This window comes from Alligator sinensis, unplaced genomic scaffold (genome assembly GCF_000455745.1).
Source record: "Alligator sinensis unplaced genomic scaffold, ASM45574v1 scaffold660_1, whole genome shotgun sequence".
Classification (NCBI taxonomy): Eukaryota; Metazoa; Chordata; order Crocodylia; family Alligatoridae; genus Alligator; species Alligator sinensis.
This window is the reverse complement of record NW_005842237.1, coordinates 1,008,074-1,020,992: the sequence shown is the minus strand read 5'-3', so window position 1 is coordinate 1,020,992 and position 12,919 is coordinate 1,008,074. Positions and strand designations below refer to the sequence as shown.

At 41.8% G+C, this 12,919-nt stretch overlaps 1 protein-coding gene and 1 long non-coding RNA gene across 6 annotated transcripts in view; one reads left to right on the top strand and one right to left on the bottom strand.

Moving 5' to 3' along the window:
- Positions 1–12,919, top strand: part of GRM8 (glutamate metabotropic receptor 8) — a 582,624-nt gene that overhangs the window by 103,958 nt on the left and 465,747 nt on the right. The window lies entirely within an intron of this gene.
- Positions 10,271–12,919, bottom strand: part of LOC106722384 — a 7,136-nt gene continuing 4,487 nt past the window's right edge. Inside the window, exon 3 of the long non-coding RNA XR_001358319.1 lies at positions 10,271–10,329. This is a non-coding gene — a long non-coding RNA (uncharacterized LOC106722384). The remainder of the gene's footprint in view (positions 10,330–12,919) is intronic.

The following is a 12,919-nucleotide window of genomic DNA, read 5'->3' as shown; positions in this document are numbered from 1 at the left end:
TTCCCTAACTGTGGTGTGTAGAACCACCAGGGCAGCTACTGCCTCCTACACACCAAGTAAACAGTGGACACATCTACACAAGATGCTATGTTGCTGTAACGACAAGCTATGTTGATGTAGCTTGTCACGATAGTGACATAGCATCTGTGAGCATGAGCTGTGATGCCAACGCTACTGCACAGCAGCAATGAGCTACTGTGTGGAGCAGTAGTATAACCTCCAGCTACCACACACGTGCACAATCCTGGCTGGGGAAAGCCCAGACCCATCACGTCTTTGAGAGGCCTGAGGCTTGCTGGTTGCAGTGGAGTTGTGAGGCTCCAGGTGAGCTCAGCTTAGCTGCCTGGAATGCCAGCTTTCAAGTTGAAAAACCCCTTTGTCAGGGTGAGGAAGTACTTGCAGTTGGTGTGTCTTCTGGTCCTGGATGGAAGAAATAGTAAAGAAGCCAGAGGCTGGCTGGCCCGTAATGCAGGCAAAAAAGCCAGTCAGTGAAAATGGAAATGAAGGCGTCAGGGGGTGAGGGACAGGCTGGGGTGAGGGGGCAGGGAAGGGAAGGGGGATGTAGCAGCACAGGTAAACGTAGAGAGGTACCCAGGGAGTCACATGACTGGCAGGTTTCAGTGTGTCAGAATTCCAATGTCTATATTGAGTCCATGAGTTTCTGTACCTACTACCTAGGAGGCTGATGAAGTGAAGTTCATAGGCCCAGCTCTGAAAAGTGGGTTTTAAATTCCCTTTCAGGATCAGGCCTGAGAGACTGGAGACAGAGTGAGTTTTTTTGTGAGAAATGTGCCCCCACAGGTAGTTGGGTATTCTTGTCTGAGACAGATTCTGGTGTGCAGTTTGTGGGTGTACTGGAGACTGTTGGCAAGTTTTGTGTTTTGAGCTGTAGGAAGTTGGCTTCTGGTGATGAAGTTAGGTTAGCAAGGTTCAATGGTTGTTTGAATTTACAAACCACTTTTCACAGCTGGGCCTATGAACTTCGCTTCATCAGCCTCCTAGGTACAGAAACTCATGGATGAAACTCAAAACCAAACACTGTCCTGTCGAAACTGTGAAATGGAAGTTGAAACAGAATGGTGCTGTTTTGCACAGCCCTACATAACTGCTCAGCAGAGTTCTCAGCAAGACTAGCAAACTAACACATATAATTAAGTCTGAGTGCTCCCCACTTAAGAGAAAAGGAATATTAAGGGTTTTAGATGCCTCTGCAGCTATCTGACCATCCCTGTTTGAGCTACTGACTGGAGAATGTATGAGATTGTGACAGAAGGGCTAATGCTCATGCTCACGCTCAAATTTTCACCCCATGTGGTGATGTCTCAGTATGAATATTATGCATTTGATCTATAGTTGCTTCATCTTATAATACAGAGTTTGGACCTCACTTGGGCTTAAAATATTTAGAAAGTAGTTGCCTGCAGATGGTGGATAATTTAATGTTCAACTGCTTAATGTAGCTAGTTTTCAGAAAGGCAAAAGGCAGGACTTAAAATGATGTGGAAATACAGGAAGAGAACTCCCTTTCTGGGAAAATGCCCCTGTTAAACATTTATCAATAGCCTTTCTTGCACAGAACAAGGATGACAGTTAAAGCTGTCCTTAGATGGCTTCTCCTCCTCCTGAAGTTCCATAGCAGTGCACAGTTTGGCAAGATGTACCTTAGATGTAAAAATGTTCAAGATGTATTAATACCTTTGCCCTAAAATGTTTCATAGCACATAGAGACTCTCATTTTTCAGAGGTATGGATTTGTTTTGTAGATGTTGCCTCCTATATGGAATTTAAAATTCCAAATACCAAATTATATTTCTTTACAGTTTCCCTTGTGTATAATTAAAAATAATGACTTCTAATGAGTCCCTGACCTACTTTGACCCGCTAGAAAAAGCTATCTTTCAGATTCTAACATGTCATATTGTAAAGATCATTTTGGTTACATCCAATTATACTGTGTTGGCACAGCAGATGATGCAAACTAACATACTCTGCCATAATATGACCTGTTAGACCCTGTTAAAAGGTACTTTACCAGGGTAAAGCGCAGCTGATGCTAAGTATATTTGATGTTTTTGCTACCCTGGCTGTTCAGAATTGCCTGAGAGACAATTACCCACATTAAATCCTAGGCATTCATCACTTTATTATAATTCATTTTATTAAGTACCTGAGATTTGTGACCTTTATTCAACTGACTAAATGTACTGATGTGAGTAAGTGTTTGAATGCTTGGCCTTGCATCTGTAAGCCTTTGGGGTAGAGATTCTATCTTCCTTTATGTTCTCTAAGAAAAGGTGCTTCTTTGATGCTATAAAAATAACCAAGTGATTACAAACAACTCTTAACTCTTCCCTAATTCTCCTCTGCTTTTATAAAAATGACAGTTTTACTTCTAGACACTGAATTCTGTTCAGGCCTAAAAACAGTCAGGGTTAGCTGCTGGCAAGAAAACTAGAGGAAGGCCAGGAAAACTGAGCAAGTAAAAAACTGAAATGTAGCAGTGATCTATGCTCCCTACCTCCAAAGCATTTAGGATGTGATAGATCAACTCTATCATTATGGCTGCAGAAAAAATAAAAGCAGCAATAGTTATGTCAGATTTATTACTGATGGGAATTTAAATTGTCATAAGACTCAGTCAAGCAAGTTGCTAACTACCTCTAAGTGGTACTGTGCATTTCTGTGAAATACATGGTAATTCAGGATGCTCAGGATAGTGTTCCTAAAGATTTCACGTGAGGGCACTAAAAATAATGATTTAAAAATCATTCTTTAAGGTGAATGAGTCTTTCCATTGGACTTTTTGACATCTTGAAATCCACATGTTCGTTAACTGGGTAACATTCCTAGGCACTTGATCTGATCCCTCTTGGACTCCTTTTACATCTTCTCCCTTTCTCACATCAGCTCTCATCTTCAAGGATCTCAGCAAATCTGCTTGCCCTAGTTTTATCCAGTCTTTTTCCTTGTCATTCCTCACTTTTCCCTTGCTTGCATTCCCTTTTTGTCAAGACACTTTCTAGTCATGGGACATCCTTCCTGAGCTTACCCACGAAGTCATGTCTTTCCCTCAAATCGAGGGCCGTTCCAAGGGGGGAGCGAATTGGGGCAACCGGCCTGGGCCCCATGCTTTGGAGGGGCCCGTGGAGCGGGGCAGAGCTGTGGCTCCACGTCCAGCCACTCGCTACCCCCTGTCCTTCTCCCCCCACCACTGATGCTGTCGCTGCCAATGGCAGTGGCAGCTTCTTCAGTCCGGGGCTGTGGGATCGGAGCGGGGGCGGGGCCCCACATGGGCTGATTTGCTTCAGACCTCGCACCCTGCTCCCGTCAGCTCTACTAGAATCAAATCCCTCCTGGAAGCTCATTTCTTCCATGATTCAGCCTTACCATGCCAGGCAGTGATTGTAGTGAGCAAATGCCAGGAAGTCTTGAAATTCTACCTTGTACTCCCCACATCTCTGTCTCTACTAGTCACATACACTCTGCTGTGCCACATGGGGAATCTCCTATGTCAGAAGTACGGTAGCCCCATTCTCACAGAGCCAAAGGGGCTTACTTGTACTGTCATCCAGCAGTGCTAATTAACTTGCCCGTGGTCCTGAGTGAACAACAACAGAACAGCTGTTTTGCTTTGGTTTATGTTTGTGGTGTAGACACTCCCATAGAGATGATATAAAGGACAACATAGAATGAGAGAAGCTGTTAATGCATGACTAGTAGGAATATTTCAGTGCTAAAGTACATGTGCAAAGAAAGAAAAATTGGGTCTGGTGTACTCTGAGATATCAAGCACACATTTGAAATTATTAGAATTTTTCTTTCTCCCACATTGGGGAAAAGGTGAGTTATTTAATGGAGTCTATTAAAATCAGATTCTTATTGTATTGTATTTGAACTGAATCTGAAAAGGGAAATCTTCGTTGGCTTATCTTTTGCATTAGCAGAGATATTATCTTTACAAGGGAACATTTGAATATATAGGGAAGTTCTAGAAAATTTGAAAATATCTAACCATTAGCTACAGATGTGTGAGTTGCAAGCTACTCTTCACAGGAAATTGTGCAATGTATACTGCAAACCAAAATGAATTGGAATGATTCAGATGGATTAAAATAACCTCCTCTGCCTCCCAAATAGAACCAGCTAATGGCAGCTGTAGATTATACTTTTGTACTTTACTTTTCAAATGCTTTTAAGTTGTACTAAAGTTTTCTGAACAAAATGGATTTTAAATTACACCCATTTAGAAGTGAAGCATATTTTTTCTTTGAGATTGGGAAAATGTTTTCATAGTTCATATGTAAGGGATTCTGAAAAAAGATGCATGATTGGACATCCAGTTTACCTCTGTGGTCAACAGATACCCTGGCAACTGTGTCATAGGTCTCAACTTAAGGGAACAGCAAATGCCTGTATTTCTAAAATGTATATGTTTATTCTCTACCTGTAAGGAATCTCTCTTTGTAAAACCGTCAAACCATAGAATGAGGCCAGATGCATATTATCGTGGCTCACTTCACAGTTTTCAAAAGGTATCTCATATAGACTATGTATTTGCAGCCTTGGAGTTGGCAGTGGATTACACTTAACCTCTTGGATCATAGAGATGTATGAAGAAGGGCTCCTAAGTTTCTGAAGGCATCTTAAAAGAAAAGATGCACTGGTCACACTTTCACTGTGGTGCTAACAGCTCTTTATTTGATCCACCTCAACCTCCCCTCAGTCTTATCTCTAGACTGTAAGCAGGCCTGAAAGAAAAAAAAGGGAGGGGCATAAGGGGCCACTTGGGGGACATTACTTTTATTCCATGGGGACAGCAGAACTTATTCCAGACAGAAGTATTCTATTGACAGTAAAGTCTTCATGAAGTTGATTTGAAATGTTTGGCAAAATATTTTCTCTTTGGAAAATGCTGATTCACTAGATTTTTTTTGTGTGGGAATGTGTCAGTTTTGAGTAAAATATCATGGGTTCAGCTTGGAATTTGTGATCAAAATGAAAGACAGAAATAGAATAGCCAATGGCTTGGTGGATTAGGAACTGTCAAGTAATGCACAGATTCAGGTTTACTTCCTTGATCCAAATCAAGACTCTGATGTTTTTTTTCTTCCATGAAAAAATCCAAGCATGTCAGGTAGACCTGGATGCAGAATGTTTCCCTGTCCCATTTGAATTTTTAAGATTTCAGAAGTTTTCAGATTAGATGAGAAGTAGAAAACTGCGAAGAACTTTTAAAAAGAGACAAAATATAAAATACATTTTGGTTTCAAGCTGATCAAAACCTTTTGTTTTGATTTTGACCTTTTTTTTGTTGTTTAAGCTTTCTAAAATGAAATGAAAGTTAGCTCAAAGAAAAAAAACCCTTAGTTTAAAACAGCAGTGAAACTGACAAGTCTCTTTTCTAAGCTAAGTAAAAAGTACAAAATAAACAAACCATGTACACAACAGAAAGCAAATCAGATTACTACAGACATTTCCCAGAGGAAGAGAGAATGTGATTGTGGGGAAGAAGGAGGAATTACTTGGTCTTCATAAGAGTTCAGGGGGACAGCCTACAACATTATCTTGCTTCAGAGCCAGGGTCTGCATTGCCAAAGCCTGGGACAAATTAGTGTTTCCTTTTTCCCTTGGGATGAGGGTTAACAGCAAGCAAGTTGACCTGCACAGGTACATTGCTAGAATGTCTAAACTGAATCAGCAGTTAGATTTACTGTATCCCCAAATGCTGATGGTTCCCTATTACAATATTCTCAAAACAACCCTTTTTATCTTGTTTGATCACAACTCAAGATGGCATTGGGCCAGATCAAGCTTTTCTGAGTCCTGAATATCTTCATTAAATGCATTTAATGTTACCACAGATTAACATGATCCTGTACAGTGGGCGTGTCTACATGAGATGCTTACTGCACATTAGCCTAATAACACTGTGCAGTATCGTGTCACAGCAAAAAAAGTGCTAATAGCCTACTGCACAGTGTTATTAGACTAATGCACAGTAAATATCACTGTGCACTGGCGCTATTGTGCAGTAACTAAGTACTGTGCAAACAGTACTTTATTAAAGTAGTACTAAACTAAATGCACAGTATCTAAGGTGCGTTAATGAATGAGTAGACATGTTTGGTGCATAGCAACTAAGATGCTGTTCTGATGGCAATTTACCGATGTGACTAATAGCTAGAAATTAGTGACCTCAGCTCTCATCTAGCAACTGTTCAATATCTAGGCTCTTAGGATCCATTTCACTCCTGTGAACTTTTTGTATTCCCAAAGAGCTCTTTTTTGCTGTACAGAAGTGACAAAAATCTCAAAAAGATAAAGCTATCAATCATGACTAATAAAAATTTCAAATGCAAGAAAAAGTCAACACAAAAAAGTTTGCATAGCCAAACTTCTTTCTAAGTATTTCTATTCCTTAGCAAAATTATTTATTAGCAAGTGGTGAAATGCCCATTGAACCTGAACAATTGCCAACAGAAGGTTCATTGACTTTGATTAAGAAAGTACTAACTTTTTTAATGAGCTACTGCTGACATATTTGGGGGAAAAATCTTCTGTATCAGTGACTGCTCAATGGTAAGAGAATAAAAAAAGGAAATGAAATGCTAGATGACATTTTAAAGTTAGAAGTGATAGGACTGAGTGGGTGGTGAAGCTAAATATTTAAGTGACTTAGCAAATTATAGTAGGCAACTGTAACCACACTGTTATAGATATGCCACTGTAACTTAGAGTCAGTCATTTTAAAAATTGTTGGTTGTTCCTTTGTGTGATTTGTTTCATCTCAATGCATTTAACTTTATCTAGCAAACTACCTGGTCATGTTTTGGCTTGAATGGACACACACACACACACACACACACACACACACCCTCTCTTTCTCAGGTAGCTTAGAGCAGGCCAGAACATGTGGCCCAATGCTGCTGTTGAACTCTCTGCCTTGCAAAAAGTTGAAAATGGAGTGGGTTGTGTGTCGAGGGCAGCCCTGGATCATCTATACTTCCTAAATGTTAGTTTTGGAGTAAGAGGCTAGGAGCAGTTTCTTGATGTCAGTAATGGTTAGAAAATGTTATTTTGAGGTTTGGTTTTGGGAATTGGCTTGTAGGTAAAGTAGATATGCATTAGACTAATGGTCCAGGGGAACAACAGAGGTTAATTGGTTTCTAAAAGTCTGTTTGTGACAAAGTTTCCTTCAAGGCCCACTGTGTCTGGAACCAACAGACACACAGGGTGGGAAATTGAAGACATGTACCACAGTGTTCCCTGAAAACCTCATAACAGAGATAAGGTGGTCAGGTCACAGTGACCAACTGCAAAGCCCTTGGGATTTCCAGTTTTGGTGGATGGACCAAATTAGGAGGCTGGGGCATAATACCAGTAAATGAGCAAATTAAGATGCGTGCATGTGATGGGTTTGTTCAAACAAAGGAATATGCTGACAGAATAGAACATGGACAGTATGATAACCAATCAACAATGGACATGGACAGAGAAACCAATCAACAATGCCCAGTGTGAGAAGGCCATGTCCTTCCACCTCATACTCATAAGGGCTATACTGCCTTTCGTCTCTCTCCCACTCACCTGCCACTCCTTGATGAAAAATTAATGTTCAGGAGGAGGGATGTTCTTGACATGTAAGCCAGTCTGACCCACTTGCTGATCTTTTGCAGGGCTCCACCTCCACTACACCCTGCCCCTTTTCTCTTGGGTTGATGGTCAGTATTTCCCAGTGATGGTGAGTGGTGAATAGCTTGGCCTCTCTCTCTCCAGTTTGTACCACACAGCATCGATATCTTCTTCTATGCAGCCCTGGCTGCTATATAACCAGATCTGTTAAATCAAGAATCACTTTGATGAACTCATTAACAATTTTTCCCTGGTGAGTCCTAGGCCTTCTGGCCTTGATCTCATTAATTGCCCCTTTTGGGGAACTAGGTATAGTTTCTCTCCCAATTCTAAGTGAAATTTTCAGGGGGATTTTAACTTTTTCTCCTTTTCTCCTCTTCTGGTATCATTCTCCTGTCTGGATGAACTAAACTACAGAGAAGGCTTCTTCTCTTTAGTCCTCGATTCCCTCTTTTCCTTTATAAATCAAAATTATAGGAGAATCCCTTGGATTTCTTCTTCCTTTTCCAGAGCTTGTTCTGCTGCAGTTTCTGGCCTCTGCTCAATTCTGTCCTCACCAGCAGGACACAAATAGCCCCTTTTTTTATTTCGGCTGTCCCCCGTTTCTTTTGAGGTCCCCACTCCTCCTGGCAGACTGATTCCCCTTGCTTTAACTCTCTCTCTTTCTTGGCTGGTCTGCACCAACTGTTCGCCATGGGCATGCTCCTCACTGGGTCCCTGCTCTGGGCGACTGTGGAGGGCACGTGGTGTTCCTCTCCCAGCTCATTTTTACTTATCTTTCAGGGAGAGTGGTGATGGTTCTGGCTTGTGCCTGCAGGTCTTGAAGCCTCATGAGGGTCCAGTGTGTGGCGACTGCTTCTTTGAGGTTTCTGCCCTCCAGCGGTCCTTTGTGGGGTTTTCCATGCTGGGGACACTAAATGCCAAGCTCTCCTCAGCGTCCTCCCTTTAAACTCCTCACTTCTCATTGCGGGCCAATCACGACCAGTTTCCCAGAGCATGTGTTCTCATGCTCCCGGGATTGCCAGCAGCTGCATTGTCCCAGATGCCAGAGCCATGCTGCATGGCTGGAATCAGATGGGTGAGTCCCTGGCCAGCATGGCTATTAGCACTGGAGCATGGCAGGGGCTGGGACCCTGTCCCTACCACACTGAGAATGAAGAGTCATCAGAGGAGGAAAAAGATACAAAAGGGGGGATTTCAGAATAGCAAAGGGTCCCTGATGTGGGAACCTGAGGCCACCATAGACAGAGGGCACACCACCATTCTGTTTTGCCCACCCCATGGGGGCAGACTGGAGGGTGGGGTAAGGCTTGGCCCTCGACCTTCAGGCTGCTGCCATTTGACATTCAAGAGAGAACCACAGGGTGAAGCTTGCATACTGACCAGATGTACCTTCCCTATGTGACAGCTTTAGGACCGGTGGATATAGAATTGTTTGCTTTGCCTGCATTATTTTTATCTGCTATCACTGTGTATCAATAAAATTGAGTTGTGGTTGGTCTGAGGGTTTGGGTCCACCCAGAATAAGGTATCTGGGTCATAAATCTAGTGCCAACGGTCAGCAGGCAGGCATTTCAGGCCTGGTCACAGGTTTCCTAGGTTTTGTTATCTGACCCGAGTGTCCTTATGAACAGCTCTGGACAGGGCTGGAAAGAACTAAAAGAGGGGTTGGCAATGTTTTGGGCAGAGTACCAAAAACACTTGCAACCTCTACTTGGAAGATGTTGGCATGCCAGGGGCAGATGGCAGGGGAGCCAAGAGGAGCCCAATCCTTGTGGCAGTCCAGGCCCCTTCCTTGCCACCTATTGCAAGCAGCCTGGGCTCCATGATGGATGGCAGGGGCCTGCCCAGAGCCCAGGCCTGCTGTGGCAGGCAGCTAGGAGCCTGCAAGTGACTGCACTGGGATCCCCAGAGCCCCAGCTTAACTGGTGGGTGCACACACACCTTGGGGTAGACAGTGGGAAAGAGGCCCAGGCTGTGCTGCCACAACAAGGCTCAGGCCCCTTGTAGCTCCCCATCCATCCATCCATCCATCCATCCATCCATCCCCGGTGCGTATGCACCTGCCAGCAGCAACAAGCTAGGCTGGGGTTCCTCAGACTGGTTCAGGTGCTTGCAGCTTCCTGGATGCCTGCCAAAGCCAGCCTGGACTCTAGGAAGGCTCCTGCCACCTGCCACAGATCCTGGGCTGCTTGTGGCAGGTGGTAGAGAGGCCTGCACTGGGTCGCAGAGCCCTGCTGCTGGCTTTTTGCCAGCAGTGGGTGCACGTGCCTCTCTGGGCAGATGGTGGGGGGAGCTGCAATCCTTGTGGCAGCACAGCCCCAGCCCCTTCCCCATCATCCTGCCTGAGGTGCATGTGCCAAACAAAATGCCTTCATATGCCATGCTCTGGCATGTGTGCCAGGGTTGCAGGCTCCTGAACTAAAGTATATTCAATCCATCAGTAACAGCCCACAATGAATATTCCTAGATCAGAAGGTCAGAAAATCTATTGGGAAGGCAGGAAAACAAATAATAATAAAAGACACTGTTATTCTGCTCTCGGCACTCTGAGAAGACTTCTGTAGTCATGTGTGCCTTTTCCATCTGAAGGAAACAGATTTTACATCAGTAACTCTGGTAGCTGTTTGGGACAGATGTGGTCTCCAGCACTATTGCAGGGGGTGGTGGATGAACGTATCTTGTGGACAGTTGATTCTGAAAATAGAAATGTTGCTTATCATAACCAGCTCTTTAATAAGGGAGCTTTTAACTCATATGGGCTTTTTTGAAAGAATTTACCAGAACTGCATATTTTAATGTAAGCAAATCTTGTGATGAGTTCAAAAAGAACCAAAAGAAACTAGATGCACCTTGTTCAATTACCTTTTTATTGGACTGAGTCTAATTTGAAGACAAACCCTGTCAACCTTTATTTATGAGCAATACATCTTGCAGTGGCCTAAGGTAGATGTCTGCAAATTTTTGTCTTTGGTTTCATTCAGATCTAGGTATGTATGAAACCTTCTCTCTATTAAATGACTTGCTGTTTTGTAGGTATTGCAGTTGTCTTGGCCAATCTATAGCTTAAGTGGTTTCTTCTTAATGAACAATAATGTTCTGGTACTAAAGCTAAAGTTCAAAGAGTGAGTGAAATCTAGGTAAAACTGAATTAACTTTAATGAGATGTGAGCATACCTGGTACTTCCAGGAATAGTTCATCAAGAGCTATAGATCTTTTAAAGCCCAAGTTAGGGGAGCTTTAATTATAGAATCATTGAAATATATGAGGACCTCAGGTCCTTGATTCTAACTGCCACTCATGGCAGATCTATCCTTTTCTAGATCATTCCAGTTCTTAAAACCTTCCTAGGATAGAGATTCCATAGCCTCTCTAGGCAATCTGTTCCAGTACTTAGCCACCATAATACTTAGTTAATCCTTCCTAATATCCAAGCTAAAGATTCCTAGATGCAATTTAAGATTGTTACTTCTTATTCTGTTCCTGCAACCACAGAGAATAGTCAGCTGCCACCCTCTTTATAACTTATCTTTATGTATTTGAAGATTGTGATCAAATCCTTCCTTGTTAAGCTTGACTTACTGTCACTAGTGAATCTAAGATTTTGGAAAGGAGGCTGCAGAGTAAGAAAGACTGGAGTTGGGGCTGGACATGCTGTAGAAGGGCAGGTCACTTCCAAAAGCCAGGTTAACCCTTCCCTGACTCTCCAGCTACTACAGTTCCATATGGTGAATGAAGATCAAAAGCTCTTGACTTGATGATGGCTTCAGGGTCAGGGAAGTGTTATCTGCCCCTCGGCAGCCGCAGCTCCTCTAACAGCAGCTTTCTGTCCCTGCTCCTCTACACCTTGCTCCAGTTCACTCCTGGGAGGAGAAATCAAAGGTGTTATGGCTGCATCACTGCACCCTTCCCCACTCATTCACTCCTGCTTGCTGTTGATGAATCCATGTTGACTATTCCTGATCATTTATTATCCTCCAAGTGTTTAGAAATAGATTCTTTGATGACATGCTCACTTGGTATGTGCCTACACTTACTCTAAACGCTTATGAAGGACAGGACTCAGCAAATGTTCTTGTGGATGTTTTTATTACATGATTAACTGGAATTGCAGGGCACTGGGCTCAGTAACAAAGGTGGCCCTTAACATTAACATGATCCTGTTCCTAATTTTGTCACTGTTAAACACATTGAATATTACCTCATATATTCAATAAGATACCAGTGTCTGACCTATAATGTATTAGAACAGATCAGTGAGAGTCCAACAGGGAAAGATAAAGCAAAAATATTAAATCAAATAGTATAAAAGTATAAATACTCATAGCAGTTATCAGTTTGTATGAAAACTCTACAATTGATTTAAGTACAGGTACATCACCAGTTGTTTTTTCCACTTATTTCTAAGAAAAAAACAAAACATTAATAGGACTATGTATTATACAAACATACTGTGTAAAGGTTCTTAAACATATTTTTGTTTAATTTTAACAATTAGAAAGTAAATAAGTATAAGAGAAAAAAAAACTCTTGGGTATCTTGGAAAAAGTAGATTTTTATCCCAGTAGTTCAATAGGATCTACAATGTAAATACAGATGGTATTTGGGGAGTATTAAAGCTACGTATTACTGAATTGATAGACCTTAACAGTTCTTTTGCTCAGGAAGCATTATGCTCTATCATGTAAAAATGTACTTAGGGACATGTAAAATATGGTTTATTAAACCTACAGTCCATAACTGAAGTTGTTACAGTTTAATGTATAAATTCATAGTTCATGGGTTATTGAGCTAGTAAATTCTAACAACTTGTCTGCACGCCAAACAATCTTTTGTATTTTGAAAAGAATGTCATTTTTTTGGAGCTGCTTTCTTGTCTAATATCTCACAAAACTCAGAACTTTTAATTCTGTTTTCCAAAGCACCTGAGCCAACTGTTCTACGTGCATGGATTTCTTGTGTGTGTGTGTGTGTGTGTGTGTGTGTGTGTATGTATATATATATATATATATATATATATATAAAAAAAAAAATCAGTGTATGAAAATGCTGAGTTTCCTTCTGTGAAGGAGAGTGTAAAGGTGCTAATTTATTTCCACCTTCCTTCTAAGTTTAAAGAAAGAGGTACTTTTGGGGGGACAAATATTAAATGGTGTAAGGTTTTTTTCAAAGGCTCTAAACAATAAGACATCTGTAGGGAATAAAAGAACTGGGAAAAATCCCTAAACAATTAAATAAAACATTTTAAAGGTTTTTTGGTTTGTTTGTTTCTTTTTTCACCTGCTG